This window comes from Coregonus clupeaformis, chromosome 1, assembly GCF_020615455.1.
Source record: "Coregonus clupeaformis isolate EN_2021a chromosome 1, ASM2061545v1, whole genome shotgun sequence".
In the NCBI taxonomy this organism is placed as follows: Eukaryota; Metazoa; Chordata; class Actinopteri; order Salmoniformes; family Salmonidae; genus Coregonus; species Coregonus clupeaformis.
Genome location: NC_059192.1, coordinates 16,788,162 through 16,815,278, shown reverse-complemented (window position 1 = coordinate 16,815,278; position 27,117 = coordinate 16,788,162). Strand labels below are relative to the sequence as shown.

General features: G+C 45.3%; 1 pseudogene; it reads right to left on the bottom strand.

The window, feature by feature from the left end:
- LOC121569968 overlaps positions 1-27,117 on the bottom strand; it is an 87,254-nt pseudogene that overhangs the window by 56,630 nt on the left and 3,507 nt on the right.

Below are 27,117 nucleotides of genomic sequence, written 5' to 3'. Positions count from 1 at the left end.
GGACCATGATAGTTTGTTGGTGATGTGGACACCAAGGAACTTGAAACTCTTGACCCGCTCCACTACAGCCCCGTTGATGTGAATGGGGGCATATTCGGCCCTCCTTTTTCTGTAGTCCATGATCAGCTCCTTTGTCTTGCTCACGTCAAGGGAGAGGTTGTTGTCCTCGCACCACACTGCCAGGTCTCTGACCTCCTCTCTACGGGCTGTCTCATCGTTGTCGGTGATCAGGCCTACCACTGTTGTGTTGTAAGCAAACTTAATGATGGTGTTGGACTCGTGCTTGGCCACGCAGTCGTGGGTGAACAGGAGTACAGGAGGGGACTAAGCACGCACCCCTGAGGGGCCCCCGTGTTGAGGATCAGCGTGGTATGTTGTTGCCTACCCTTACCACCTGGGTGTAGTCCGTCAGGAAGTCCAGGATCCAGTTGCAGAGGGAGGTGTTTAGTCTCAGGGACCTTAGCTTAGTGATGAGCTTTGTGGACACAATGGTGTTGAATGCTGAGTTGTAGTCAATGAACAGCATTCTCACATAGGTGTTCCTTTTGTCCAGGTGGGAAAGGGCAGTGTGGAGTGCGATTGAGATTCCGTCATCTGTGAATCTGTGGTGTCATCCGGAACAGCTGGTGCTCTCATGCATGCTTCAGTGTTGCTTGCCTCGTAGCGAGCATGGAAGGCATTTAGCTCATCTGGTAGGCTAGCGTCACTGGGCAGCTCGCGGCTGGGTTTCCTTCTGTAGTCTGTAATAGTTTGCAAGCCTTGCCACATCCGACGTGTGTCAGAGCCGGTGTAGTAGGATTCAATCTTAGTCCTGTATTGACGCTTTGCCTGTTTGATGGTTCGTCTGAGGGCATAGCGGGATTTCTTATAAGCATCCGGATTAGTGTCCCGCTCCTTGAATACGGCAGCTCTAGCCTTTAGCTCGGTACGGATGTTGCCTGTAATCCATGGCTTCTGGTTGGGGTATGTACGTATGGTCACTGTGGGGACGACATCGTCGATGCACTTATTGATGAAGTTGGTAACTGAGGTGGTATACTCCTCAATGCCATTGGATGAATCCCAGAACATATTCCAGTCTGTGCTAGCAAAATAGTCCTGTAGCGTAGCATCCGCGTCATTTGACCACTTCCGTATTGAACGAGTCACTTGTACTTCCTGCTTTCGTTTTTGCTTGTAAACAGGAATCAGGAGGATATAATTTTGGTCAGTGAGGGAGGGAGAGCTTTGTATGCATATCTGTGTGGGGAGTAAAGGTGGTCTAGAGTTTTTTCCCTCTGGTTGCACATGCTGGTAGAAATAAGGTATAACGGATTTAAGTTTGCCTGCATTAAAGTTCCCGGCCACTAGGAGCGCCGCTTATGGGTGAGCATTTTCTTGTTTGCTTATTGCCTTATATAACTCGTTGAGTGCAGTCTTAGTGCCAGCATCGGTTTGTGGTGGTAAATAGACGGGTTCGATGAAAACTCTCTTGGTAGATAGTGTGGTCTACAGCTTATCATGAGGTACTCTACCTCAGGCGAGCAATACCTCGAGACTTCATTAACATTAGCTGTTACTGACAAATAGACACACACCCCCACCCCTCGTCTTACCAGACGTAGCTGTTCTGTCCTGCAGATGAATGGAAAACCCAGCCAACTGTATACTCGGTGAAACGTAAGATATTACAGTTTTGAATGTCCCGTTGGTAGGATAGTCTCGAACTGAGATCATCCAGTTTATTCTCCAGTGATTGCACGTTGGCCAATAGAACGGATGATAGAGGCGGGTTACCTACTCGCCGACGAACTCTCATAAGGCATCCCGATCTCCGCCCCCTGTATTTCCATTTTTTCTTCACGCGAATGAAGGGAATTTGGGCCTGGTCTCGGAGAAGAAGTATATCCTTTGCGTCGGACTCATTAAATAATACATATTCGTCCTGTTCTGATATCCAGAAGCTCTTTTCGGTCATAAGAGACGGTAGCAGCAACATTATGTACAAAATAAGTTACAAACTATGCAAAAAAACACACAAAATAGCATAGTTGGTTAGGAGCCAGGAAAACGGCAGCCACCCCCTCCGGTGCAAATATTATGTAGTGGCTTATTATCAGTGGCTTGTAGGCTATGCGTGGAAGCCAGGAGATGCTAAATGTGTTTATGTTAATTAACGGTCAATTACCGTGAGACCAGCAGTTATTTTCTTGACAATCAACGGCTGACAAAATGCCATGACAGCCATAGCCCTTGTCAAACCAGCATTAGTCCTAAAAGCCACAGCCCTAGTCCTACCAGCCACAGCCCTAGTCCTACCAGCCACATCCCTAGTCCTACAAGCCACAGCCCTACTCCTACCAGCCAAAACCCTAGTTTTACCAGCCACAGCCCTATTCCTACCAGCCCTACTCCTACGAGACACAGCCCTAGTCCTAACAGCCACAGCCCTAGTCATACCAGCCACAGCCCTAGTCCTACCAAACCTATTCCTACCAGCCACAGCCCTAGTCCTACCAGCCACAGCCCTAGTCCTACCAGCCACAGCCCTAGTCCTACTAGCCCAAGCCCTAGTCCTAACAGAAACAGCCCTAATCCTACCAGCCACAGCCCTACTTCTACCAGCAATAGCCCTAGTCCTACAAGCCACAGCCCTAGTTCTACGAGCCCCAGCCCTAGTCCTACCAACCACAGCCCTACTCCTATAGCCCAAAGCCCTAGTCCTACCAGCCACATCCTTACTCCTACCAGCCCTGGTCCTACCAGCCCCAGCCCTAGTCCTACAAGCCCTAGTCCTAACAGCCACAGTCCTAGTCCTACTAGCCCTAGTCCTACCATACCTAGTTCTACCAGCCCTAGCCCTAAAAGCCCTAGTCATACCAGCCCTAGCCCTGCCAGACCTAGACCTATTCTTACCAGCCACAGACCTTGTCCTACCAGCCCTACTCCTACCAGCCAGAGCCCTGGTCCTTCCAGCCACAGCCCTAGTCCTATCAGCCAAAGCCCTAGTCCTACCAGCCCTATTTCTATCAGCCGCAGACCTAGTCCTACCAGCCTCAGCTCTGGTCCTATCAGACCTACTCCTAATAGCCCTGGTCCTACCAGCCCTAGTTCTACCAGCCCTAGTCCTTCCAGCCACAGCCTTAGTCCTCCCAGCCACAGCTCTAGTCCCACCAGCCCAAGTCCTACCAGCAACAGCCCTAGTCCTACCAGCCACAGCCACAGCCCTAGTCCTACCAGCCCTAGCCCTACCAGCTCTAGCCATATTCCTACCAGACCTGGTCCTACCAGCCCTAGTCCTACCAGCCCTAGTCCTACCAGCCCTAGTCCTACCAGCTCTAGTCCTAACAGCCCTAGTCCTACCAGCCCTAGTCCTAACAGCCTTAGTCCTACCAGCCCTAGTCCTACCAGCCGTAGCCCTACCAGCCCTAGTCCTACCAGCCCTAGTCCTACCAGTCCTATCCCTTCCTGCCCTAGTCCTACCAGCGCTAGTCCTAACAGCGCTAGTCCTACCAGTCCTAGTCCTACAAGTCCTAGTCTTATCAGCCCTAGTTCTACCAGCCCTAGTCCTACCAGCTCTAGTCCTACCTGATCTAGACCTACCAGCCATAGCCCTACCAGCCCTAGTCCTACCAGCCCTAGTCCTACCAGTCCTAGTCCTACAAGCCCTAATCTTACCAGTCCTAGTCCTACCAGTCCTAGTCCTACCAGCCCTAGTCCTACCTTCCCTAGTCCTACCAGCTCTAGTCCTACCAGCCCTAGTCTTACCTGTTCTAGTCCTACCAGCCGTAGCCCTACCAGCCCTAGTCCTACCAGCCCTAGTCCTACAAGTCCTAGGCCTTCCTGCCCTAGTCCTACCAGCGCTAGTCCTAACAGCGCTAGTCCTACCAGTCCTAGTCCTACCAGCCCTAGTCCTAGTCCTACCAGCCCTAGTCTTATCAGCCCTAGTCCTACCAGCCCTAGTCCTACCAGCTCTAGTCCTACCTGATCTAGTCCTACCAGCCGTAGCCCTACCAGCCCTAGTCTTACCAGCCATAGTCCTACCAGCCCTAGTCCTACCAGTCCTAGTCCTACAAGCCCTAGTCCTACCAGTCCTAGTCCTACCAGTCCTAGTCCTACCAGTCCTAGTCCTACCAGCTTCTTCAGCAGTTTCATTCCAGTATCCACCACTGCGTGCACACACATTTAGTTATTCTATCCTCGAGGGAACCTACAATTGTTTTCATTCAAATTATTTTTTCCCTAACCCTAACCCTAACCCTTACCCTAACCCTAATTCTAACCCTAACCCTAATTGTAACCCTAAACCTAAACTTAACCCTTAAACTTTAAATTGCCTTGTCCACATGGGGATGTGGGAAATGTTCCCATGAAGAAGAATTTCCTTGTTTTACTATCCTTGTGGACACACACACACACACACACACACACCCCACCTTCATGCGTGTGGGTCGGCTTCTTTGCCAACCTAATCGTCCTAAATGAACTCCAGCTCACTGATCACTCCCTGAAGCATAACACTCCATTCTTAAGTGAGGCATGGTGCATAATGCATTCATCAGTTTCCCATCCCTCGACCACTCCCTCCCTCACCCTCCCTCCTCACTGAAATGTCCATGAAGTGCTTAGAGCTGGATTAGTCTGAAGATGGGGGAGGGAAGGGAGCAAAAGTGGAAGTGGAAGGGGAAGAAGACGGATGAGAGGGGAGGCAGGGAGGCAGTGTGGCTTAAGCTGGATCTGGTGCAGGGGTGTGTGTAGGGATGCACATGTGGACCAGGGTCAGAGTCAGGGTGGACTGACTGTGTCCCCCTAGCCTAGATCTCTGCCCGGCAGTGACAGGCTCCCAAAGTGGAGTGGGACGTGGAACACAAGGATATGAATGCAGGGCTTTGTCCAGCACACGGTCATCACATTCCACTGGAGCCACTGTGTGTGTGGACTCAGAGCGCAGCAGAGCGGAGGAGAGGAGAGGGCTGGAGAGGACTGGCCAGGCTGGGCACAGAGCCACAATGTAGCACCAGGGATCCAGCCAGGGTCTCTCTGCTCAGCTGTCCCCAAAACACATACTGTACCAACATCACAGGCCTCTCTCTGGTTTGGAAACAACTCTTAGTTATGAGGGAATTGTTCTCAAAAGAGAAGTGAATTTAGCGCTGTGGAAAAGTGAATTCAGCACTGTGGTAAAGTTTTGTGAATAAGGGCCCATTCAGATTCAGCAATATTTTAGTCAAAGGCCCTAATGCATTACTGTTGATATTTAAAGAGAGCCAGGGGAGAAACATGAATGTGATTTACTATAGGACAGCGCCCCCATAGGTCAGTATGTGGTAGTACATCGCAGTGCTGCTGAATGATGTGTGGTGTGGTGGGTTACAGTTTGGATTAATACAATTCTTTATGTTTTTAATCCCAACCTGGGTCTGGGCCAGCTATGGAAGAAATGAGTCATTGCTATGGCAGAACAGAGTAAAAAAGAGAATAGCGTATCAGAGTCCTAAAGAGACAGAGGGTTGGCTCTGGCTCTGGCTCTCTCATCCGGGCGTCTGATGTAGCTACATAGAACCGTTGAGTGGAATTCAGAACGGAGGAGTGATACAGTGATCAACTTCAGTTTGTTTTATCTCTTGGATGGCTGTGTGAAAACATGCTTTCCCTATATCAAACTATTTAGTTGTTTTACAGACACCTCCACATTTTACCCACACTATCTTCTTGTATTATGCTTGTGGAAATACAAGAAAATAATATAGAATATATCCCTTCAATATGAAACACAGTTTTGTATGAGTTGATAGCATGGCTGTGGTCATTTCTGGACAAACAAGCAGTAAGATCATACCACGCATGGGGGTGGTCGTGGAACAGGGATATTTTACCCAAAATGTATGAAAACTGCTGTGTGACAGCGCATCATGAAGGTACGAGGCAGGGCAAGTGAAAGGCTGCGTCCCAAATGGCACCCTATTCCCTTTATAGTGCACATATAGATATACAGTATATTACATATAGTGTGTGCCCTATGGGCCCTGGTCAAAAGCAGTACACTAAAGAGGGAATAGGGTGCCATTTGGGACAGAGACAATGAGTCAGGGTTCTAGAAGGCCCTGATCTGGTGTTTGTATTGTGACTCATAATCATGGAAGTCATGGTCAGTCAGAAGAATATCTTCAGATTTTGTCACCAGGAAATACTATATTTTTTTCACTGGAAGTGCACATGGCCAGTTCAACATGTGTTGGGCTGATCGCAGGTCGTCTCTGACCAAAAAGACAAATAAAGAGAGGAAGGAAAGGGGTGTCAAGGTGTCAGTGTAATGCGGTAGGACGTAGTCAGGCGCAGGACACAGAGCTACTTGAAAAACGTACTTTACTCGTAGGTATCTTAAAGAACAAACCTCCACGCAGGGAGGAACAAACCCGCTCACATACGACAACCAAAACATGGACAAACACGCACAAGACACAGTGTGAGCCAGAGGGTTAAATAGGGAAGACATAATTACAAGATGGGAAACAGGTGAGACCAATACAGACAAAACAAGTAGAACATAGAAACATGGATCGGTAGCAGCTAGTGCTCCGGTGACGACGAACGCCGAAGCCTGCCCGAGCAAGGAGGAGGGGCAGCCTCGGCTGAATCCGTGACTAGGGGTAAATCTCTCTCTGTCTCTCTTTTCAATCTCTCTCTCTCTCTCCCATCTGGTTTGCGCTTAGTGGGACTATCATTTGTTGTTCAACAGGACATTGACCCAACACACCTCCAGGCTGTGTAAGGGCTATTTTACCAAGAAGGAGAGTGATGGAGTGCTGCATCAGATGTCCTGGCCTCCACAATCCCCCGACCTCAACCCAATTGAGATGGTTTGGGATGAGTCGGACCGCAGAGTGAAGGAAAAGCAGCCAACAAGTGCTCAGCATATGTGTGAACTCCTTCAAGACTGTTGGAAAAGCATTTTAGGTGAAGCTGGTTGAGAGAATGCCAAGAGTGTGCAAAGCTGTCATCAAGGCAAAGGGTGGCTATTTGAAGAATCTTGTTTAACACTTTTTTGGTTACTACATGATTCCATATGTGTTATTTCATTGTTTTGATGTCTTCACTATTATTCTACAATGTAGAAAATAGTAGAAATAAAGAAAAACCCTGGAATGAGTAGGTGTGTCCAAACTTTTGACTGGTACTGTATAATTGGAGTCATACGTTTTTCAAGACCACGTGACCTGACAAACAACAACACCTTGCCCTAGTGATATAGTCATCAATGTTCCACAGTGCCATATCCAATAACGAATGTGAGTTGTGATCTGAAGCAGGTGCCATGAGGGCACAGATGTAGATTAGCACTGTGGTATTGCATCAGCTTCAACGTCCTGCTCTTTGTCTGTCTTTTTGAAGAGTGGTGTCACGTCACTCCAGTGTGTTTGCCTGCCCAGGGGCTGTGGATGGCTTTGGAAAGACACAACTGTCACTCTGTCAGCCTGTGGTTGGTTCGCTGCTGGAGAGGCAGAGGGCCTGCATGGTGAATTAGGGCCCACTGCTCTGTGTTTGGTCATTCATCTATCTACACCCAGGCCTGGCTGCCAGCCCAGACCAAACGCACACAGGGCACACTGATTGGTATCTCCTGTCAAATTAGTTGTTGGCATCCCGGAGAGATGAAAATCTTATCTGATTTTAGATGGATGCATGCATGCACGCACGCACGCACGCACGCACGCATGCACACACACACACACACACACACACAGAATGTCAGCACATCTGTCCGTGAGCTTAAGTGCAGTTGAGTCATCACAAGACAATGATCCAAAACTCACAAGCAAGTCTTCATCAGAATGGCTGAAAAGCAACAAATATAAAGTTCAAAATCCAGACCTAAACCTCCTAGAACCTCCTAAATCTCCTAGATATAGGATAGACACTTCAAAACCTTATGATTTATTTTTTTACTGTCTTTTTCGCCATTTATGAATGTGTTATTCAAAGTGTTTCTATGGGTTATAGTAGTAAAAGGCAAATTCAATATTCTATCAAATAATTTGCACATATATTTTTTTATACTTACAGGGGTCCTACAATTCTAAATCAAATTGCTAAATCGATCAACCAGTTATTGAATGGAAGGTGAAAATAACTTTTTCACACAGCGGCATTGGGTGTTGCATAACTTTGTTTATAAAAAATATATAAGTATCCCATTTTTTGTGTTATTTGTTCACCCAGGTTCCCTTTATCTATTTTTAGGTTTAAAACTTTTTCAAGGCACTGTATATATGTAGGATCTTAATTTGGGCCAGTTTGCTACAGCTGGAAAATAATCCTGCAGCAACAAAATGTTAATTATTATAAGGATTATGATTACTGGACATTTTTGTAGTGGTTGATACATCTTTCCTAAGGGAAATCAAGTCTGAAATCTCAAAGTGGAAATTACAAACTTCAACCTCAAATACACTACAAGTTTTCCTGCAACAGGGTGATCAAATTAAGATCCTACATCTGTATCTATGCTCACCAAGACTTGAGATCTCACATGTGTGGTAGTTTGAGTTTGTGTAGGAATAAAATGTTTACCCTCAAACTGAGTTGATAGACACAGCTTGTTGTGAAATAGCTGCTACTTTGTCTTGTGACCTTCCCAACGTTATACAGAGAAGGAGGGGCTTAAAGTTAAATTTCCATTGTACCTTTCCTGTATCAGGATAGGCCCTATAGTGTGTAATTGTCTGTAAAAAAACAGTTTTGTGTGAAGCGTAATGAATTTTGGGACTTTGGCTTTCTGCATTCCTCTCTCACAGATCACTCTCTACCCAAGCAAAAGGCCAACCGAATATCCAGTATAAATATTGAGGCGGAAAAAGAGGAATGCAGAAACATTTCTATTTTGTTCGCCGACATTTTCCGACCCCTGCCCCCTCTCTCTCTGTCCCAAATGCCGATGTCTGGTTGGGGAGAGCTCCTCACAAGCTTTCAAATTGTTCTCCACAAATCAGCCAAATTGGACTGAAGTAGAATAGGGCTATTCTCTCTTTCATGAAGGAAGGCCAGAGTGGAACTGAAAAGCAGCCTTCTGCACAGCCTCACAACCCAACAGAAATACATAGAGTAGGATGGCCAGGCATTTTGCAAAGGTCAAGTTTTAATGGCCTTCCCTCCTTTTTGTGGACGTAGGTTGAGCTGATCAGAAACTCCTTCAGGTCATTGTTATGCCCAGAGGTGCCAGGATGTAAAGGCGATGGTATGTGGCAAAGAGGGGCACTCTGCCCCTTATTTGGGTATTGAACAGATAAAGTAAAGTAAAGAGTAGTAATACCAACTTATTTTAGAGAAATTCCCAACAGCCAACACAACACTTAACTTTTCACCCACCCTAAAGCCTTCCTCCCCACGATACTATTCCTGATCATAGTGATGGTGTGTGTGTACATGTCAGGTGCCTGGGCCAAGTCAGTAGTAGTGACATGCCTTTGTGTTTTAGTGGCCCCTGGTTAGCATAGAAGGCCCTTCTTGCCTTGTCTCTCAGATCTTTCACAGCTTTGTGGAAGTTACCTGTGGCGCTGGTGTTTAGGCCAAGGTATGTATAGTTTTTTGTGTGCTCTAGGGCAACAGCGTCTAGATGCAATTTGTATTTGTGGTCCTGACAACTGGATCTTTTTTGGAACAACCCATAATGAGGAAGCAAAAACAGGTTTGTTGAAATATTTGCTAATTTATAAAAAATAAATAAAAAACACACATAGCTTATTTACATAAGTATTCAGACCCTTTGCTATGAGGCTCGAAATTGAGCTCAGGTGCATCCTGTATCCATTGATCATCCTTGAGATGTTTCTACAAATTGATTGGAGGCCACCTGTGGTAAATTAAATTGATTGATTTGGAAAGGGACACACCTGTCTATATAAGGTCCCACAGTTGACAGTGCATGTCAGAGCAAAAACCAAGCCATGAGGTCAAAGGAATTGTCCGTAGAGCTCCGAGACAGGATTGTGTCGAGGCACAGATCTGGAGAAGGGTACCAAAAAATGTCTGCAGCATTGAAGGTCCCCAAGAACACAGTGGCCTCCATCATTATTAAATGGAAGAAGTTTGGATCCACCATGACTCTTCCTAGAGCTGGCCATGCGGCTAAACTGAACAATCGGGGGAGAAGGGCCTTGGTCAGAGAGGTGACCAAGAACCCAATGGTCAGTCTGACAGAGCTCTAGAGTTCCTCTGTGGAGATCGGAGAACCTTCCAGAAGGACAACCATCTCTGCAGCACTCCACCAATCAGGCCTTTCTGGTAGAGTGGCCAGACGGAAGCCACTCCTCAGTAAAAGGCACATGACAGCCTGCTTGGAGTTTGCCAAAAGGCACCAAAGACTCTCAGACCATGAGAAACAAGATTGAACTCTTTGGCCTGAATGCCAAGCGTCATTTCTAGAGGAAACCTGGCACCATCCCTGCGGTGAAGAATGGTGGTGGCAGCATCATGCTGTGGGGGTGTTTTTCAGCGGCAGGGACTGGGAGGCTAGTCAGGATCGAGGGAAAGATTAACAGAGCCAAGTACAGAGAGATCCTTGATGAAAACCTGCTCCAGAGCACTCAGGACCTCAGACTGGGGCGAAGGTTCACCTTCCAACAGGACAACGACCCTAAGCACACATCCAAGACAACGCAGGAGTGGCCTCAGGACAATTCTCTGAATGTCCTTGAGTGGCCCAGCCAGAGCCCGGACTTGAACCCGATCTAACATCTCTGGAGAGACCTGAAAATAGCTTTGCAGCAATGCTCCCAATCCAACCTGACAGAGTTTGAGAGGATCTGCAGATAAGAATGGGAGAAACTCCCCAAATACAGGTGTGTCAACCGTGTAGCGTCATACCCAAGAAGACCCGAGGCTGTAATCGCTGCCAAAGGTTATTCAACAAAGTACTGAGTAAAGGGTCTGAATACTTATGTAAATATATTATTTCAGTTTAATATTTGTATTAAATTAGCAAAAATTCTAAAATCCTGTAATTGCTTTGTCATTATGGGGTATTGTGTGTAGATTGATGAGGGAAAAAACAATTGAATCAATTTTAGAATAAGGCTGTAACCTAACAAAATGTGGAAACGGTCAAGGGGTCTGAATACTTTCCGAAGGCACTGTATATATGTTGAAGAGGGTGGGGCTTAAGCTGCATCCCTGTATCACCCCACGGCCCTGTGGAAAGAAATGTGTGTGTTTTTTGCCAATTTTAACCGCACACTTGTTGTTTGTGTAAACATATTTCCTAATGTCGTATGTTTTTCCCCCAACACCACTTTCCATCAATTTGAATAGCAGACCTTCATGCCAAATTGAGTCAAAAGCTTTTTTGAAATCAACAAAGCATGAGAAGACTTTGCCTTTGTTTTGGTTTGTTTCTTTGTCTATTAGGATGTGCAGGGTGAATACGTGGTCTGTCGTATGGTAATTTGGTAAAAAGCCAATTTGACATTTGCTCAGTACATTGTTTTCACTGAGGAAATGTACGAGTCTGCTGTTAATGATAATGCAGAGGATTTTCCCAAGGTTGCTGTTGACCCATATCCCACGGTAGTTATTGGGGTCAAATATGTCTCCACTTTTGTGGATTGGGGTGATCAGTCCTTGGTTCCAAATATTGGGGAAGATGCCAGAGCTATGGATGGTGTTAAAGAGTTTAAGTATAGCCAATTGGAATTTGTGGTCTGTATATATTATCATTTAATTTAGGATACCATCAATACAACATGCCTTTTTGGGTTGGAGGGTTTGTATTTTGTCCTGTAGTTCATTCAATGTAATTTGAGAATCCAGTGGGCTCTGGTAGTCTTTAATAGTTTATTCTAAGATTTGTATTTAATCATCTATATGTTTTTGCTATTTGTTCTTTGTTATAGGGCCTAAAAGATTGGAGAAGTGGTTTATCCATACACCTCCGTTTTGGATAGATAACTCTTCGTGTTGTTGTTTGTTTAGTGTGTTCCAATTTTCCCAGAAGTGGTTAGATTCTATGGATTCTTCAATTACATTGAGCTGATTTCTGACGTGCTGTTCCTTCTTTTTCCGTGGTGTATTTCAGTATTGTTTTAGTGATTCACCATAGTGAAGGCATAGACTCAGGTTTTCTGGGTCTCTCTGTTTTTGGTTGTATAGGTTTCTCAATTTCTTTCTTAGGTTTTTGCATTCTTCATCAAACCATTTGTCATTGTTTTTCATTTTCTGCTTGAAAGCTTTAGATTTGATAGTGAAGCTGAAAGGTCACATATACTGTTTAGGCTTTTTACTGCCAGGTTTACACCTTCACTATTACAGTGTATTTTTTCTCTCCAGGAAGTTGTCGAAAAGGGATAGAATTTGTTGTTGCTTAATAGTTTTTTGGTAGGTTTCTACACTACTTTCTTCTCTCTCTCTCTCTCTCTCGCCCTCGCTCTCTCTGCCCCTCCCCCTTGCTCTCTCTCTCTATCGCTCTCTCTCAATTCATTTTCAATTTAAGGGCTTTATTGGCATGAGAAACATATGTTTACATTGCCAAAGCAAGTGAAATAGATAATAAACAAAAGTGAAATAAACTATAAAAAATGAACAGTAAACATTACACTCACAAAAGTTTCAAAAGAATAAACACATTTCAAATGTCACATTATGTCTATATACAGTGTTGTAAAGATCTGCAAATAGTCTCTCTTGCTCTCTCTCTCTGAGTACAGGAATCACATGGCAACCTGAGGAGAACCTTCCCACCTCTCTCCCAGTGCATGCAGTGCCCAGGGCATCAGGTGTGCCAACAGTACAGCGTGCCACAGCTGCCAGGGAGAGCAGGGTGCAGCTGCACCTTGGACAGGGTTTCACTTTCTTGACTCTTGACGTTAGGACTAAAGAAACAACAATTTACCTCACATCTCCCACCCAACACAGGACAGCTGCAGCATCCTATAGCCTATAGCCTAGGCCTATAAAGAGTGAAGGCTTCAACTCCATTGTTGGGGTCAGCTGCTGCCATGCTGGGTGCTTTCTGTATGATTCAGTATGACTGGTGTACGGTTGGTGTGGTCTTAGACAGATTTACTGTCAAACCCATGGCAATCCACATCTATAATAATACAATAATATATACCATTTAGCAGATTCCTTTTCCCTCACAACATGCATGGTATAGGGTGTACAAGTGCATGGGATCTTTCTGACTGCAAGAAAACCGATGGGGACTGTTTATCTTGGGCTTACATTGGTCCACTGTGGCATTTCCCCATATACAGACAGCTGTTCATAGAAAGTTGGTACAGTAACTGTCATACTGGGTTAGAGTTGCTGAACCAAGGCCACATGGCATTTGTAATAGTTGCAAAAAAACATACGTCATTTTCTCCCATATGTCTATAATCTGAACAGATGCAAGACGACACACGTTTAATTGATGATTATTCGCCCAACTTGGTTTATTACAGTCAAAATCTCCCTTTGCTTATTTTGGCCGGTTCAGCGCAACATCCCTTCACAACATGATGAATGGTGTGTTTGAAATTTGGCATTCACAGATGATATTCCACTGGCATGGTAATACTGTACAGAGAGATCACAGCCTGTGAAGGTCCTGCTGGAGAGAGCCGAGAGACTGGGGAGAGATGGGGGCTTAAATGGGTGTTCTTTATGGGGGGTGTATATGGGTGTTTTTTATGGGGGTGTATATGGGTGTTCTTTATGGGGGTGTATATGGGTGTTCTTTATGGGGGTGTATATGGGTGTTCTTTATGGGGGTGTATATGAGTGTTCTTTATGGGGGTGTATATGGGTGTTATTTGTAGATGGTGAGATCTGTTTCTGGCTGGGCAGCTCTGTTTGGATGTTGAAAGAACAGATGTAGTCCCCTGTAGCTCAGTTGGTAGAGCATGGCTCTTGCAACGCCAGGGTTGTGGGTTCGTTTCCCACGGGGGCCAGTATGAAAAATGTATGCACTCACTAACTGTAAGTCGCTCTGGATAAGAGTGTGAAAAAAATAAAATGAGATGTTCCTGCATGTCAGAAAACAGGGTTGTTAGTCTGTATGACACGTTTCTGGGTTTACCATGCTCAAACTCTCTGTCTCATACACACACCCAAGCACTGTGCCTCTTTTGGCATCGGCTACTTAGCTCCAAACGATGATGAATGCAGCAGATTGGTGTGAGAATAGACCTCAACAGTCCTGGTTTGAACTCTGCCTCATGCAACAACAAAAAAACATGATTACTGTACGACGACAGGAAATAAATCAATTTTCAACTGGACAACATATTAAGTGTCACTCAATGAGTTGGTTGTTAGCTTCTCACACACATCTCCTGGGAGGTTTCTGGGAAAGCCACACACCCTTTTTCTCTCCTCCGGTCCTTGGCTGTGTGTCTGGGGCAGAGAGAGGAGGCATGAGGATGGTTACCCAGTGCCCCAGTCTGTAGAGAGACAAAGAGCTGCACTGTAGCACACACAGATCAACAGTCTCTTCAACATTCTCACAAATGCCCCTGCCCCTCTCATTGTCTATGCTGTGTTATTATCCTGCCCACCCTCCTCCCACCTCCATTATAGACATCATACCAGCGTCCCACAACTGACAGTAATTGGTGTGTGTGTGTGTGTGTGAGAGTAGGTGAGTGAGTGAGTGAGTGAGTGAGTGAGTGAGTGAGTGAGTGAGTGAGTGAGTGAGAGAGAGAGAGAGAGAGCAAACAGCTGAGACCACCCCAAATAAACCCTGGCCACACCCTATATAGGCCCCCCCAGATCAGACCTATGCTTCTTATGCCCCCCCATGCCCCCCGCCCCTGCAGCAAGGACCTCTACATGACAGTATGTGATCGACCACTTTGTTTCGGTCTTATGTAGTCAAATTTGAAGTTATGTTTTTTACATTTGATAAAAGCAGAGACATAGAGCTACAAAATGGTATATCATACACTGCATTTGAAGAACAATGGGAAAGTAATTCTGCTTTGAAAGTTGATAAACTTGTAAACTCACTTTTGAGAAATGGCCTTTGAATGTTTTGGTACATACTGGAGAGCTCTTATTTGTCTACACCCATTCAGCATCGTTCACACACTCTTAAGCTTCAGCCCCACCCATGTCTCTTAGGGTTGATTCAAGCGTTCTGTCCTAACAACAGCGGTCAAGCACCCAAGCTAACTGGCTAACGCTGGCTAGCTAGCTAGCTACTTCCAGAAATGAAAGAACAGCTCACCGACCATTGTACTCGCCCTAGCAGAGCTGGTTAGGCTGTTTTTATGTTATCCAGAGCGTTGGTGACTGCAACTGTGCTGCTGGCAACAATTTACACATTTTTCCAACATTTACTGACACCGGCCATATTCAATGGGTGTTGAGCGTTCATAAATTCGTCAGTTATTCTGCACTCTGGCACACTCAGACGAGAGTGCTCTGAAATCGGAGTAGATAGCCAGAGCAAATTTACCAGCTACGTCTATCAACAGTTGTTGCAGTGACATTCTATTGAAACGGATGAACCATAATCCCAACTCATGATGTTACTGCTCTGCATGAATCTGCAGGTTGCCAACCAACCAGGTTCATACGTCCAGGTAGGCTATAACTAGCCAAGCAAATGGCTCTGAGTTACAAATAATACAATCATACACCTAATGTTAGCTAGCGAGCCAGCCAGCTAACATTAGCTAGCTAGCTAACAGTACACTTGAACTTGAAATGAACACAACTTTGTCAAAATTAGAAACGTGTAATATCTGAAAATGTAGCTAGCTAGATGCTTCTCTCTGTCACAGATGCCATGGTTGCCCTTAGTTTGAAGATGTAATCCGGAGACAGGTGTTTTCTCCATGTCCTTAGCTATCATACTCTAATTCCACTGATTTCAAAACTCGGTTCTCCAGAAAGTGGAGAGCAACACTTATGCAGTTCTACTACGCAATATATTTAAACAGGATTACCTACACATACTGACCAGCTCAAATAGACAGATGCGTGCTATATGACCAATCCAAACTCATCTCTCAGCATGTCCAGCCCACTCATTATCTCAGCCAATCATGGCTAGTAGGAAGGTTGCTATCTTTTTCTGAGGCTAAGTTTGTTATTAAGGCACATGAAAGTTCAGATGTTCAAGAAGGCACTTCTGCCAAAAAACGCATTTTGATTTAAAAAAAAAAGGTTTACGTTCAAATGGCTGTACTGTGAAGTAGTGACCCGCGACATACGTCTAGATTACGGAAACGAGTCACATATACCCAGGCCTTGAGCAGAGCAACAGGCACAACTAATGCACCCCCCTAAGACCCATCCTGCGACCCAAGAGGTATGTATCAGATGCTCAACATGCTCTGCTCACACCTACTGTAATGGTCCGGGCCGAAACCAAACGAAAACAACGCTAGACACTATGGAACAAAAAGCTTTTACTATCTCATCCTGGAATATACAACGTCTGAGGTCATCTGCCTTTGGCCTAAAGAGCAGGAACCCAGACTTCATCAAAGAAATTGGGAATACAGACATTGTCATCCTACAAGAAACATACTAGAGAGGAGACAGACCCAATGGTTGCCCTCTAGGTTACAGAGAGCTGGTAGTCCCTTCCACCAAACTACCAGGTGTGAAACAGGGAAGAGACTCAGGGGGTATGCTAATTTGATATAGAGCAGACCTAACCCACTCTAATAAATTAGTCAAAACAGGAACATTTTACATCCGGCTAGAAATTAATAAGGAAATTATCTCAACAAAGAAAAATGTCCTCATGTGTGCTACCTATATCCCCCCAATAGAATCCCCATACTTCAACGATGACAGCTTCTCCATCCTAGAAGGGGAGATCAACCATCTCCAGGCCCAGTGACATGTACTAGTCTCTGGCGACCTAAATGCCAGAACTGGACAATAACCTGACACACTCAGCACACAGTGGGACAAACATCTACCTGGAGGTGACAGTATTCCATCCCAAATATGTCCCCCTAGACACAACTATGACAAAACAACCAACAAAAATGGGTCACAACTCCTGCAGCTCAGTCGCACGCTGGGTCTGTACATAGTCAATGGTAGGCTTCAAGGAGACTCATATGGTAGGTACACCTACAGCTCATCGCTTGGCAGTAGTACTGTATATTACTTTATCACTGACCTCAAAACAGAGTCTCTCAGAGCGTTCACAGTCAGCCCACTAACACCCCTATCAGATCACAGCAAAATTACAGTCTACCTGAACAGAGCAATACTCAATCATGAGGCATCAAAGTCAAAGGAACTGCACAATATTAAGAAATGCTATAGATGGAAGGAAAGTAGTGTATAAACCTATTAAAAAACAATTAGGCAACAACAAATTCAATCCCTTTTAGACAAGTTCCTCGACAAAACATTTCACTGCAATAGTGAAGTATATTTGACCTTTCAGCTTCACTATCAAATCAAAAAATGTCAAGCAGAAAACCTAAGAAAATTAACAACAATGACAAACGGCTTGATGAAGAATGCAAAAACCTAAGAAATAAATTGATAAACCTATCAACCAAAAACATAGAGACCTAGAAAACCTGAGTCTACGCCTTCAATATGGTGAATCACTAAAACAATACAGAATTACACCACGGAAAAAGAAGGAACAGCACGTCAGAAATCAGCTCAATGTAATTGAAGAATCCATAGAATCTAACCACTTCTGGGAAAATTGGAACACACTAAACAAACAACAACACGATGAGTTATCTATCCAAAATGGAGATGTGAATAAACCACTTCTACAATCTTTTTGGCTCTATGACAAAGAACAAAGAACAAACAGCAAAAACATATACATGATCAATTACAAATCTTAGAATCAGCTGTTAAAGACTGCCAGAATGCACTGGATTCTCCAATTACAATGAAAATACAAACCCTCCAACCCAAAAAGGCCTGTAGTGTTGATGGTATCCTACATGAAATGATAAAATATACAGACCAGAAATTCCAATTGGCTATACTAAAACTCTTTAACATCTTCCTCAGCTCTGGCATCTTCCCCAATATTTGGAACCAAGGACTGATAACCCCAATCCACAAAAGTGGAGACAACTTTGACCCCAATAACTACCATGGGATATGCGTCAACAGCAACCTTGGGAAAATCCTCTGCATTATCATTAACAGCATACTTGTACATTTCCTCAGTGAAAACAATGTACTGAGCAAATGTCAAATTGGCTTTTTACCAAATTACCGTACGACAGACCACGTATTCACCCTGCACGCCCTAATTGACAAACAAACAAAACAAAACAAAGGCAAAGTCTTCTCATGCTTTGTTGACTTCAAAAAAGCTTTTGACTCAATTTGGCATGAGGGTCTGCTATAAAATTGATGGAAAGTGGTGTTGGGGGAAAAACATGTGACATTATTAAACCCATGTACACAAACAAGAAGTGTGCGGTTAAAATTGGCAAAAAACACACACATTTCTTTCCACAGGGCCGTAGGGTAAGACAGGGATTAACCTTAAGCCCCACCCTCTTCAACAAATATATCAACGAATTGGCGAGGGCACTAGAACAGTCTGCAGCACCCGGCCTCACTCTACTAGAATCTGAAGTCAAATGTCTACTGTTTTCTGATGATCTGGTGCTTCGGTCCCCAACCAAGGAGGGCCTACAGCAGCACCTAGATCTTCTGTACAAATTCTGTCAGACCTGGGTCCTGACAGTAATTCTCAATAAGACAAAAATAATGGTGTTCCAAAAAGGTCCATTTGCCAGGACCACAAATACAAATTGCATCTAGACACCGTTGCCCTAGAGCACACAAAAAAATATACATACCACGGCCTAAACATCAGCGCCACAGGTAACTTCCACGAAGCCGTGAATGATCTTAGAGACAAGGCAAGAAGGGGTCCGCTCACCAACCAATAATTCACAAAATGGGACAAACACCAAATTGAGACTCTGCATGCAGAATTCTGCAAAAATATCCTCTGTGTACAATGTAAAACACCAAATAATGCATGCAGAGCAGAATTAGGCCGATACCCGCTAATTATCCAAATTAAAAAAAGAGCCGTTAAACTCTGCAACCACCTAAAGGAAGTGATTCCCAAACCTTCGATAACAAAGCCATCACCTATAGAGAGATAAACTTGGAGAAGAGTCCCCTAAGTAAGCTGGTCCTGTGGCTCTGTTCACAAACACAAACAAAGCCCACAGAGCCCAAGGACAGCAACACAATTAGACCCAACCAAATCATGAGAAAAGAAAAAGATAATTACTTGACACATTGGAAAGAATTAACAAAAAAACAGAGCAAACTAGAATGCTATTTGGCCCTAAACAGAGAGTACACATTGGCAGAATACCTGACCATTGTGACTGACCCAGAATGAAGTAAAGCTTTGACTATGTACAGACTCAGTGAGCATAGCCTTGCTATTGAGAAGGGTCGACGTAGGCAGACCTGGCTCTCAAGAAAAGACAGGCTATGTGCACACTGCCCACAAAATGAGGTGGAAACTAAGCTGCACTTCCTAACCTCCTGTCAAATGTATGACCATATTAGAGACGCATATTACCCTCATATTACACTGACCCAAAAAGAATTCGAAAACAAATCCAATTTTGATAAACTCACATATCTATTGGGTGAAATAACACAGTGTGCAATCACAGCAGCAAGATTTGTGACCTGTTGCCACAAGGAAGGGGCAACCAGTGAAGAACAACACCATTGTAAATACAATCCATATTTATGTTTATTTATTTTCCCTTTTGTACTTTAAGTATTTGCACATTGTTACAACACTGTATATAGACATAATATGACATTTGAAATGTCTTTATTCTTTTGGAACTTCTGAGTGTAACGTTTACTGTTCATTTTTAATTGTTTTTTTCACTTTTGTTTATTATCTACTTCAATTGCTTTGGCAATGTTAACATATGTTTCCCATGCCAATAAAGCCCTTCAATTGAAATTGAATTGAGAGACAGAGAGAGGGAGAGAGAGAGAGAGAGAGAGAGTAGTGTGAGTCTGCAAGATAGGTGTACCTCATAGCTAGTACGTACTGTACCTACAACATAAACTCATATTCTCATACTCATACATTGCTCTCTCTATAATAGGAGCTGCTCTCTTTCTCTCTGTCTCCTGCCTGCAGAACAGCCATGGACAACCTGGGAGGACTGAGGGGGTAGAGGAGAGACTGCAAAGAGACGAGAGGAGTCTGGAGGAGGGAGGGGAGAGGATGGAGAGAGAGATGAGAGGAGTCTGGAGGAGGGAGGGGAGAGGCTAGAGAGAGAGAGGAGAGGAGTCTGGATGAGGGAGGGGAGAGGCTGGAGAGAGAGAGGAGAGGAGTCTGGAGAAGGGAGGGGAGAGGCTGGAGAGAGAGAGGAGGGGAGGCAGGAGAAGGAGAATGGGCTGACCCATCAGAGAGAGGAAGAGGAGAGGCAGAATGTGGAGAGGTCAGGGGAGGGGACAAGGAACTAAGACAGAGGGGGGATAGACAGTAGACAGGAAGAAGGAAAAGATAGAGATGTGTTGCTGTAAATGTCAAACTATGTGCAGGACGCTGGAGATTATTAGTTATTCATCACTGAAACTAGAAATGAACCGTTGATCCAGTCCACATGGAAACAGCCTCTAGGTTTTCACAGTGCGATGGTCTGCCACCCCTGTGACTTGTTAGCGGCTGGAAGTGGGGTGACGCCCTTGCGGTCTGAGTGACAAAGGCAGTGTTTCCTCCTCTTCTCATCTTCTCACTCTCCTGCAGGTCTCGGACTGTGTCAGACACATAGGTGATGTAGGCAGGCAGACTGCCAGGGTGCTGACCCAGACCGGTGCAGCAAGAGCCTGGGACCCAGACCAGCGTCAGAGTTACCACAAAGAAGAGCTTGGGATACAGAGCAGGGTCAGAGTCACCACAAAGAAGAGCTTGGGATACAGAGCAGGGTCAGAGTCACCACATGGAAGAGTAATACATTGTATTTTCCACCTCACCACCTTAGCTAAACCATCACCTCTCTAAAAAGTCATCCATCAGAATATGTAAATGAGTGCATAATGCTTATCAACCTGTTAAGCGGTATTAGTGTATGTGAGTAGTCTGGGTCTGGCAGTAAACTCAGTATTAGTCAGTAAAAGCCAGCATCTCTCTCTGAGCCTATGAGCTGGGACCCATTTTGACTACAGCTTTTATTCAACATGTTTTACTAAGAGTGGAAGGCAAGGGTTAAGAGCTGAATGTGTTCTACTTCTTAGTGTCTGTCAGTTCGAGCCTGTTACTGGCCTGTTACTAGCCTGTTACTAGCCTGTTACTAGCCTGTTACTAGCCTGTTACTAGCCTGTTACTAGCCTGTTACTGGCCTGTTACTAGCTTGATACTTGCCTGTTACTAGCCTGTTACTAGCTTGTTACTAGCTTGTTACTAGCCTGTTACTAGCCTGTTACTGGCCTGTTACTGGCCTGTTACTGGCCTGTTACTAGCCTGTTACTGGCCTGTTACTGGCCTGTTACTGGCCTGTTACTAGCCTGTTACTAGCCTTTTACTGGCCTGTTACTGGCCTGTTACTAGCCTGATGCTAGCATGTTACTAGCCTGTTACTAGCCTGTTACTAGCCTGTTACTAGCCTGTTACTAGCCTGTTACTGGCCTGTTACTAGCTTGTTACTTGCCTGTTACTGGCCTGTTACTAGCCTGTTACTAGCCTGTTACTAACCTGTTACTGGCCTGTTACTAGCCTGTTACTAGCCTGTTACTAGCCTGTTACTGGCCTGTTACTGGCCTGTTACTGGCCTGTTACTAGCCTGTTACTGGCCTGTTACTGGCCTGTTACTAGCCTGTTACTAGCCTTTTACTGGCCTGTTACTGGCCTGTTACTGGCCTGTTACTAGCCTGTTACTAGCCTGATGCTAGCCTGTTACTAGCCTGTTACTAGCCTGTTACTGGCCTGTTACTAGCCTGTTACTAGCCTGTTACCTGCCTGTTACTTGCTAGTTACTAGCCTGTTAATGGCCTGTTACCATTCTCATCGACGGGGCTGTAGTGGAACAGGTTGAGAGCTTCAAGTTCCTTGGTGTCCACATCACCAACGAACTATCATGGTCCAAACACACCATGACAGTCGTGAAGAGGGCACGACAAAGCCTATTCCCACTCAGGAGACTGAAAATATTTGGCATGGGTCCTCAGATCCTCAAAAAATTCTACAGTTGCACCATCGAGAGCATCCTGACTGGTTGCATCACCGCCTGGTATGGCAACTGCTTGGCCTCCGACCGCAAGGCACTACAGAGGGTAGTGCGTACGGCCCAGTACATCACTGGGGCCAAGCTTCCTGCCATCCAGGACCTCTATACCAGGCAGTGTCAGAGGAAGGCCCTCAAAATTGTCAAAGACTCCAGCCACCCTAGTCATAGACTGTTCTCTCTGCTACCGCACGGCAAGCGGTACCGGAGTGCCAAGTCTAGGTCCAAAATACTTCTCAACAACTTCTACCCCCAAGCCATAAGACTCCTGAACAGCTAATCATGTCTACCCGGACTATTTGCACTGCCCCCCCACCCCATCCTTTTTACGCTGCTGCTACTCTGTTAATTATTTATGCATAGTCACTTTAACTCTACCCACATGTACATATTACCTCAACTACCTCAACTTGCCGGTGCCCCCGCACATTGACTCTGCAACGGTACCCCCCTGTATATATAGCCTCCCTACTGTCACTTTATTTTACTTCTGCTCTTTTTTCTCTCAACACTTTTTTTGTTGTTGTTTTATTTTTACTTTTTTTGTAAAAAAGAAATGCACTGTTGGTTAAGGGCTGTAAGTAAGCATTTCACTGTAATGTCTGCACCTGTTGTATTCGGCGCATGTGACCAATACAAATTTGATTTGATTTGATTACTGGCCGGTTACTAGCCTGTTACTAGCCTGTTACTAGCCTGTTACTAGCTTGTTACTAGCCTGTTACTAGCTTGTTACTAGCCTGTTACTAGCCTGTTACTGGCCTGTTACTAGCCTGTTACTGGCCTGTTACTAGCCTGTTACTAGCCTGTTACTGGCCTGTTACTAGCCTGTTACTAGCCTGTTACTAGCCTGTTACTGGCCTGTTATTAGCCTACTAGCCTGTTACTAGCCTGTTACTAGCCTGTTACTAGCCTGTTACTGGCCTGTTACAGGCCTGTTACTAGCCTGTTACTGGCCTGTTACTAGCTTGTTACTAGCCTGTTACTGGCCTGTTACTGGCCTGTACTAGCCTGTTACTGGCCTGTTACTAGCCTGTTACTAGCCTGTTACTAGCCCGTTACTGGCCTGTTATTAGCCTACTAGCCTGTTACTAGCCTGTTACTAGCCTGTTACTGGCCTGTTACAGGCCTGTTACTAGCCTGTTACTGGCCTGTTACTAGCTTGTTACTAGCCTGTTACTGGCCTGTTACTGGCCTGTAACTAGCCTGTTACTGGCCTGTTACTAGCCTGTTACTAGCCTGTTACTATCCTGGCAATCCTGCTCCTGAACTGCAGCTGATGCGGAAAGAGGAAAGAGTTGCATTGGGATTTACTGTTCGTTTTTTCAGGTTGTTGCCATTTTAAAAACACATTGAACTGCATGCAGTGTGTGAGTGTGAAGAGTAGCACATGTATGATGTGTGGTGTACAGTACTGTTGATCAGTGTACTATAGCAGGTAGAGCAAGGTAATCAGATAAGTTATGATTATCATAGATCTTAGATTGTATGAGAGTGTTACAGTACGTTCCTTATTCTAGCAATACGGCACAGTACTGTAAAGTTGCTTGCATTTGGGTTTTCATAAGAGGCCCCTCTCTTCCTGTCTCAACCAAAAGAGGTTCAAAGTACTAAAACAGCATTGAAGGGTCACTTTTTTCTTTTTTCTTAATATCTCATTTCCTGACTCCAAGGCCCAGTCCAACACATTTTTCAACTGTGCTCATAAAACATTCTGTCAGAGAGGGGAAGTAAGTGGGCATCCGGAGCCACACACACACACACACACACACACACAAACCTACTATACCAGGACAAAAACACCCCAGAACACACATTTCCACATGCATGCTCAGGCTTCTGGCCAAGGAATGTTTTGATCATAAACAGCACTCTCTAACCGTTTAGGAACTATTTCCTCCCCACTTGGTTGGTGAAACTGAGAATTGAGGGTCATATTCATTAGGGCACATTGTAGCAAAACATTGTGCAACATAAAAATCAAGAAAGAAGTAAGATACTACCTGGTTTACTCCATTCAGAGCGTTTTCTTCCATTTGCTGCCTATTGAACACCAGGCTGGTCACAGGGTATTGCTTTTCGCTCTGCCTGCCCTGGTTTCAGGACAACGACAACGCCTTGTTTATTGGGGGGAAAACAAGCTAATGCCCAGTTCCCTCAGTGTGAGCCTGGCAACTGGTCCAGGAGTAGGACTCTCTATTACACCCCGGGCCTGCATTAACACCCACAACCATACCCATACACACACACACACAAACACACACACACACACACAGACACACACACGTCTGCCTACTTAGGTTGGCAGCAGAGGCAACATAAAATCCTATTCAGAGAGCTGTGAGAGGCAGATATGCCTACACAATTGATGGGGTTTTCATTAGGTTGACTTCCTGCCCCTTGCTTCTATCATATCCATAATGTTCCTTCTCTGTCCTGTCCCTTCTCTGTCCTGCACTTTCTCTGTCGTCCTCCACACTATTCTCTGTCATCCTCCACACTATTCTCTGTCGTCCTCCACACTATTCTCTGTCGTCCTCCACACTATTCTCTGTCGTCCTCCACACTATTCTCTGTCATCCTCCAAACTATTCTCTGTCGTTCTCCACACTATTCTCTGTCGTCCTCCACACTATTGTCTCTTCTTATGCGTCTCTGTGGTCTGCTTTATATGAGAACAGGAAGGAGAGAGGAGGATTGTTCTTCTTCTGTTTCTCTCTCTTGGCACGGTGGATATCCCCTGGACCTTTTATCTTGAAGTACTTATTGCCTGGTCACACAGCCCACTTGTTGAAGATCGGCTGGCTGTAGGGATGGGCTCCAGTGAATGGGACTGGAGGCCCCCGCATCTGCACAAGGACACAGCCTGAGGAGGGGATTTTAACCACTGTCTCTGTCAATCATCTGTTCTTGCTTGCTGCATCGAAATGATAGAGAAAAGGCTACCAATGTCATCTTTTGATTTGGTAGAGGTTGCTTTGGCAGGGTGCTTCTTACTAAACTAATTGGAAACAGCCAGGGTGTGTTTTTGTTTAGCATCTCTTTCTCTAGCATTCAGTCCTCTCCTAAACAGTCCCCTAGATCCCCTGGAACAATCACCTAGAATCTCATTATGGCCGTCAGTCCAGCTGTAAGTCTACAGTATCTTTATGAGGGACCATTAAAAGGCAGGCATCTGCTAGCATTCAAAGTGGGCTTTGATAGCAGCATGTGCATCCCTTAGTTACCAAACCAACTCCCACTTTCCCACTACACCAACCCCATCTATGCCAAAGATCTGCTTCTCATTCGTCTACTGACAGGGTAGGAAAGGCTGGGAGCTGGAATTCAGAGACCGGGAACGTGGTGGTATTCCTGGTCCTCAGTACTGTCAGGAGTTGGGAGTTCAGAGGGACTGTCTGGCTGTGAGTGACTGTGGTTCTCTGAAGGGTAAGAGAACATGAAGGTCCTGGTTTAAACTGCTTTGTAAGCACCCACGCATAACTAGTAGCCTTGAGGCTCAGCAGGCTGACACGGTCTTGTGGCCTAGTTGAAGGAGGCTCAGCAGGCTAACACGGGCTTGTGGCCTAGCTGAAGGAGGCTCAGCAGGCTAACACGGGCTTGTGGCCTAGCTGAAGGAGGCTCAGCAGGCTAACACGGTCTTGTGGCCTAGCTGAAGGAGGATCAAATCTCAAAGTTATTCCCCTTTTATTCTCTTGGTTTGAGAATTGGAGACCCAATCCCTTGTCAAGCCCTGGTCAAGCCCTTGTCATGCGTTAGTCTGATATTTTACTGCAGATTCTGAGGCTAAAAATAAGCAGGCTGGATTGTTGGTTTTATTTGAAACAGGGGATAGAGGGATGGAGGAATGGAGGAATGGGAACTGAATATGAGGCAGGCTGCATCTAAATATGTTTAATATCCTCCAGTAAGAGAGTGAGATAGAGTGGGGGAGGAAGAGAAGGAAGGAGAGAGGGCGAAATAAGATGTCGTTTTTAACCATGTATCTGAGCTGAGTCCCTTACTGTTGCCCCACTAAAGAAGAGGGCAGTGCCCCGTGACCTGGAAACCTATCCCTGCCAGTCAGAATACTGTAGCAGCCAGACCCATCACTTCCCCCAGCCTCCAATAGAAACCTTATTACGTAGCCTTCCATTAGGATTTTACATTTTAGTCATTTAGCAGACGCTCTTATCCAGAGCGTCTTACAGTTAGTGAGTGCATAATTCTTTTTTCATACTGGCCCCCCTGGGAATCTAACCCACAACCCTGGCGTTGCAAGCGCCATGCTCTACCAACTGAGGTACATTAGGACTACTAGGACTTGTTATTTCAGATGAAGATATACCACATCAACATCAACAAGACAAGGAGCTGACTGTGTTTCTCTATGGTACGTTATAACCATGTATCTAACGCAGAAGGCTTCAGGAATTTAGCTTGGCCTTTGCTGGCAGGTCTGGTAACACCCCTACCATGCTAGACTAGGCAGGCTAGGCACGCTAGGCTAGGAAGGCTAGGCAGGCTGGGCTAGGAAGGCTAGGCAGGCTAGGCTAGGCAGGCTAGGTTAGGAAGGCTAGGCAGGCTAGGCTAGGAAGGCTAGGCAGGCAGGCTAGGCTAGGCAGGCTAGGCTAGGCAGGCTAGGCAGGCTAGACTAGACTAGGAAGGCTAGCCACTTATAAATATACCCCTTTAGCACAAGAGAAGATGAGAAGCCATGTGGACACAAAACATTTTTTTTTTTACTCTGCCATTTTTTAAGACATGCCCCTTCAGCTAGGCCACAAGACCGTGTTAGCCTGCTGAGCCTCCTTCAGCTAGGCCACAAGACTGTGTTAGCCTGCTGATACTCCTTCAGCTAGGCCACAAGACTGTGTTAGCCGGCTGAGCCTCCTTCAGCTAGGCCACAAGACCGTGTTAGCCTGCTGAACCTCCTTCAGCTAGGCCACAT